Source organism: Bos grunniens, chromosome 13, assembly GCF_055505025.1.
Source record: "Bos grunniens cultivar Pamir isolate PY7600 chromosome 13, Bosgru_T2T1.0, whole genome shotgun sequence".
NCBI lineage: Eukaryota > Metazoa > Chordata > Mammalia > Artiodactyla > Bovidae > Bos > Bos grunniens.
In genome coordinates, this window is record NC_141177.1 from 46,501,910 (window position 1) to 46,507,751 (window position 5,842).

A 5,842-nucleotide genomic window follows, 5' to 3' on the forward strand; every position below is an offset into this window, starting at 1 on the left:
CTTTCCCACCACTGCCCATCCTTCAGTTACTGCATCACTCAAGTGGTGGAGGCAGGTTACAGTTCCAAGAACATCTTCTGGACCCAACATGTCCTATGGTAGAGAAAGCCTCCAGAGAAAGCAGGCGCATGATGACATCAACCGAAACAAGGACTGATTGTTTTCTGTGAATGATGTCCTCCATGACCCTGTCAGTGCTCACACCTCTCTCTGGATGCTCTGAGCTGAACTTCCGGGATGAGCTCTTTCCAGCCAGCCACCTGCAGCAAACCCAGTCTCCTCACTTCGCTGTCCCCCTCCCATCACCACTGACCGCTCACAAGCTACCAAAATGAAGCTGGTGAGTGACTGATACTTGTTGACAGTAAAATCGCCTTCAGAGACAAAAGAGAGCCACTTGTTTCCTGAATGGGTCAATTAAGGACTTTCTGGTTGACAAGTAAGGGAAACTCAAACTCACCCTGACTTGAGAGAAAAAAGACACACTAGCAAAATACCAGAAACACCAGAGCGAGAACGATAACTACAGTATTTGAAGTGAGCTACAGCTCATCTCACCACGTAGTTAAATCTCCAAAACATAACACTGAACATAACTGAATGTAAATATAACTTGATAGGGTCAAGATGAAGAACTGTCTATACAACTTGATAAAATTATACAGTTATAAAAAATATGTTAAAAAAAAGAAGCTTAAGGATAGATAGGTAGTAAAAAATATAATATCATGTGTGGGCATGATGAAGCCTGAATTTATGACAGAAACTGTCTCTGGGCTGAGAGGTGGGATCAGAGTATCTCAAATCTGTCTTTAATCCTTTATTTTTAAGACATCTAAAGAATGGATGCTTAACAGATTTGATTAAGCTGGCTTTCATCATACAATTCTCTACTCATATCTCTATGTTTAAAGTATTTCATGATTTTCTTTAAAAGGAGGAACTACTGGCTTACATGGCTTCCCTGAAAGGTCAGTTGGTAAAGAATCCATCTGCAATTGACCCTTGGTTGATTCCTGGGTCAGGAAGATCCACTAGAGAAGGGATAGGCTACCCACTCTAGTATTCTTGGGCTTCCCTGGTGGCTCAATGGTAAAGAATCCACCTGCAATGCAGGAGACCTGGGTTGGATCCCTGGGTTGGGAAGATCCCCTGGAGAAGGGAAAGGCTACCCACTCTAGTATTCTGGCCTGGAGAATGCCACAGACTGTATAGTCCGTGGGGTTGCAAAGGATCGGACACGGACACCACTTAGTGACCTTCACTGGCTTATGTAACAGAAGTAATTGGCTCAATCATCTTGCTCAGGAGCTTTTTGTTTCCATATCTTGGTTCTGCTTTCTTCTTCTGGGTTCTATTTCTTATTCAAATTCCTTATTCCTTATTCAAGCTGCCAGTAGCTGCACCCCCATGTCCTAACCTTTCAGCATCTCTTGTAAAATGGATTTCTCTCTTCTGAAAATTTCAGTAAGAGTCCTAGAATTTCATCCCACTGAATCGTGACTGGCCATGAACTGACTCACTTTGACTAGGGGAGTGAGCTGATTAGCTCAGCTTTGGTTGTGTGCCTCCTCCTAGAACTGGTGATTTGGAGATCAGCTTTTCCCAAATGACATTAAGGGAGGCACTTCATTAGTGTTTGGGCTTCCCTGGTGACTCGGTGGTAAAGAATCCATCTGCCAATGCAGGAGACGCAGGTTCAATCCCTGGATTGTAAAGATCTCCTGGAGAAGGAAATGGAAACCCACTCCAGTATTCTTGGCCTGGGAAATCCCTTGGACAGAGGAGCCTGGCAGGTTATAGTCCATGGGCTTGCAAAAGAGTCAGACATGAGTTAGCAACTAAACAACAACTTTCTGGAGGAAATTAGGAAAGTGCTAACAAGAAGAAGGGGAAATTGTTTAGGGGTAGTCAGAAACAGCATATGTCTACCACGATAAATCTGCCACAAAAAATTGCCTGTATGTGTGCTATTAATATATCTATGATTATCTTAGGACAATGTGTCGTGCTCCTTCATCTCTAAGTGAAAGTGACTTACAGGAAAAGATAAATCAGTCTCACTTAGGGATATATTTATATGTGCAAACTCACAGATGAAGTGCCAGAAAATATAATTGAACAGAAATAGAGGAATAATTTACCAAAATCAGTTAACATTTACCATGGCATAGAATAATATAACAAAATCCATTATTGCATCACATTGATAAGCTATGGTGAATGATAAACAGTAGGTAAAACTCTATAGATAGTCCTATTAAAATTGTTTAGTTGCAAAGTCGTGTCCAACTGTTTGTGACCACATGGACTGTAGGCTGCCACACTCCTCTGTCCATGGGATTTCTCAAGCAAGAATACTGGAGTGCACTGCCAATTCCTTCTTCAGGGGATCTTTCCAACCTAGGGATCGAACCTGAGTGTCCTGCATTGGCAGGCGGATTCTTTACCACTGAGCCACCAGGAAAGCCCCCTATCAAAACGAGGAACTAGAAAAAGTAACCCACATCATTATTTTTTCTGAAATGCTACTCAGTGCATTAAGCACATATAAAAAGTATCATAGATAGAAGGTGGGAGAATTTTTATAGCAATAAAAGACCAAAACTAACAAAAGGGAATATATTCAGTCCAGTTTATCAACAAGGAGAACCTGATCTAAAGGACAAGGATACAAGCTTGCTTTGGCACGAGGACAGTGGGAGTACAGATACAGAGTCAGGTTGTTCTCAGAATTATCTCAGAACTAGAGAGGAAGAACAACCAGACTCAGTCTCCTGGAAATGGGGTTGGCGGGGATGAAGCAGGAAGCAGGTCCAGCCAGCTGGCTAGATAGCCAGAAGACACTAACACCCTAGCATTGACAGTAGGGAAAGCCTGAGCCCTCAGGCCTTTCAGGTCAAAGAGAGTCAGGTTGGGGCCTAGTCCTGCCACGTTCTCTGTGTGTCAATGACTCTGGTGTACTAGAACTGTAGATACACCTAACATAAGCATGCTCAAGTGAAAGCAAAGGGCAAGAGGTTTTGATGTGGTGCTGGGCTGGCAGCCTACTCCTAAATGGACGCTCCTTTGACAATATAACTGGACTGAGAAGTTTTCTTCTCGTGAGACGAGTTTGGACAATGTCCTCCATGTGTATCAAAAATGTGAATTACATATTATAAACTCAATCTATTTATGAAAGACATTCTGTTGAAGTTTGAGCTTTTGACAAAGGTGGTCCTCCTCTTACTCAATAGTGCTAGCCCTGTGAATAGAGAGCCAGAGATTCCAAACTCCAAAGGTCAAGGGATCCAGTTTCAGGTAAGAGGGAATAAGTATATTCTACCGTTTCCCTCCCACTGAATGAAGTTATAAAACTTGGAATGTATATTTGGAGCAGCTATTTGAGGACTCTGAAAAGTAAATAGTTCCCAGGTGCTGCAGTGGTAAAGAATCCACCTGTCGGTGCAGGAGATGCAAGAGACCCAGGTTCGATCCCTGGGTTGGGAAGATCCCGTGGAGTAGGAAATGGCAACCTGCTCCAGTATGCATGCCTAGAGAATCCCATTGACAGAGGAGGAGCCTGGCGGGCTGCAGTTCGAGGGTCACAGAGCCGGACACGACTGAGCACGTGACACACACGGCGTATGGCTTGGGGAAGACCTCAGGTCAAAGGGCCATGAAGTAAATATGTCAGCTCTCGCACCACTGAGGTAAACGTGAGTTCCTTCTCTGGACTTCATTTCTTCCCCTTCTCCCTGGATAGGAAGCAACAGCAACAGAAATGGATCCAGAATTGGAAACCGTAACTTGGTATTGGTCAATCAACCCTACAGCTTGGGTCTGACTTGCTATCTGGAATACAGCCATCTGCCCCCACCCCTACACCCCTATTACCCAGGTCTCTTTGAACTATTAAGTAGGAAAGAAATTAACATCTTTCTTATCTGAACTACTGTATTCTGAGGTCTCTTTATTATAGCAGCTTAGCCTGTACTCCCTATGGGCTTCCCTGATAACTCAGTTCATAAAGAATCCGCCTGCAATGCAGGAGACCCTGGTTCGATTCCTGGGTTGGGAAGATCTGCTGGAGAAGGGATAAGCTACCCACTCCAGTATCCTTGTGCTTCCCTTGTGGCTCAGCTGGTAAAGAATCCACCTGCAATGCAGGAGACTGGGGTTCAATCCCTGGGTTGGGAAGACCCCTGGAGAGGGGAAAGGCTACCCACTCCAGTATTCTGGCCTGGAGAATTCCATGGACTATAAAAGTTGGATACAACTGAGCAACTTTCACTTTCTTTCACTTTAGCCTGTACTCCAGCTTACATATTCCTAACATGATCAATGGATTCTTCAAGGAGTAGGTGCTTGTTATGTTTTGCTCTTCAACTCAGTTACCAAGATTAATAAAATGCTGAGTTGGAAGGGACGTAGGAGAGTTTACTGTAAGCTACTTGTTCTTTTGAGGCTAGGCTTAAGGACTGAAAAGCACAGTCTTGTGGCAGTAAGCCATTTTAAGACCCTGGAAACAACCCCTTAGTATTGGTTAAGATTCCTCCTTAACCTGCCCTTCTCTTCACCTATGCCAGTTCTCTGATCTACTCTGGTTGTCACCATTTCAGTGTCCTGCTCCCTCCCACCCACTCATGTGGCCTCTCAATGCCTTTGTGCTTCACTTTCTCTTTTATTTCTTTGGCTGTGCTGTAACCCTCCTCTTCTAATACAGCGTTGATGTGCACTGTCCTTTTATTGATTAACTTCTGGGCTCGATACTGAGAATCTTTAAATCAGAAACTATAAATACTCTTTCTAGTGACCAGTCCCAACCTTAAGCCATCCAGGAGCCTACAGAGTATTGCTTCATTAGAACAAAAGACGTGCCTATTGCCTAGGAAATCCCACAGGGTTGGGTGACTCTCTGTAAGAGGCTCGTATTGGTCTCACCACTCAGGAAGTTACAAGCGGTTTAAGAGCTCTGTATCAGGAACTGTGGGTGGAGACCAAGCATGTATTTCTTATTATGTCACCTTCCCAAGTCTTTACTTTTACATGAGGAAACATGTCAGAAAGACTAAGTGACTTGTCAGTAGTTACAAAGTCAATGTGTAGCAAAGCCAGGACTAGAATTCAAGTATCTTCACAGGACAAGAGTTTGGCCACTCTGTAATTTTGCTTCCAGGTATATCCATACTAGTTTATCTCAATTTTAGATTCTCCTATTACATTGATTAAAAAGTCACAATTAAGTTTACATTAAAAAAACAAACTCACCTCTAATACTATATTCTCTGTTGAAATACTTTGCTAGCTTATCTTTAGTTGGCTTTTTGTACTCTGAGTTATTAGCCATGGGCACCACGGTTGTCTTACTATTCAGTCTGAATTTTAACTATTCATTTAGTATGACTTCAAGAAAATCTACTGCCTGCCTTGAATCGTGGTCCATCTATTCTGCCCCATGTTCACATATCAGACAGCTCACACAGCATTTTGAACTGAAAATATTATCAACATGAAATATCTAAGAAGCTCTAGTCAGTGGTAAAAAATGAACATAATGCAAGTATCTGCATAGCCCAGAACTCATACCCATTGAATCAGTATTCTCCAAAGTCAAATTCTCTTCCTTTCTGGATTGTTGATGGTTAAAGGATGAAACTAGAAAATAACCAGAGGAGTTAGGACTTACCTTCCTATAATCAGGAACGGGTGAAATAAACTCTTCCAGTTCAGCTAAAGTGTGCACAGCGATGATGCTAATAGGCGTAATGGAGCCTATTAGGACAGCTGCACTCCGTTCTCAGCCCCCAGTCTTCTGACCCAAGGGAAACCACTTCAACCCTGTGAGGCTCTGTCTCTT

General features: G+C 43.0%; 1 long non-coding RNA gene across 1 annotated transcript; it reads right to left on the reverse strand.

Annotated features, from left to right (window-relative positions):
• Positions 1–2,622: 2,622 nt before the first annotated feature.
• LOC147360923 (uncharacterized) lies at positions 2,623–5,842 on the reverse strand. Its single transcript, XR_015139499.1, has 2 exons — positions 5,672–5,842; positions 2,623–3,740 (listed from the first exon to the last, which is right to left on the reverse strand). It is a non-coding gene; the product is annotated as an uncharacterized LOC147360923 (long non-coding RNA).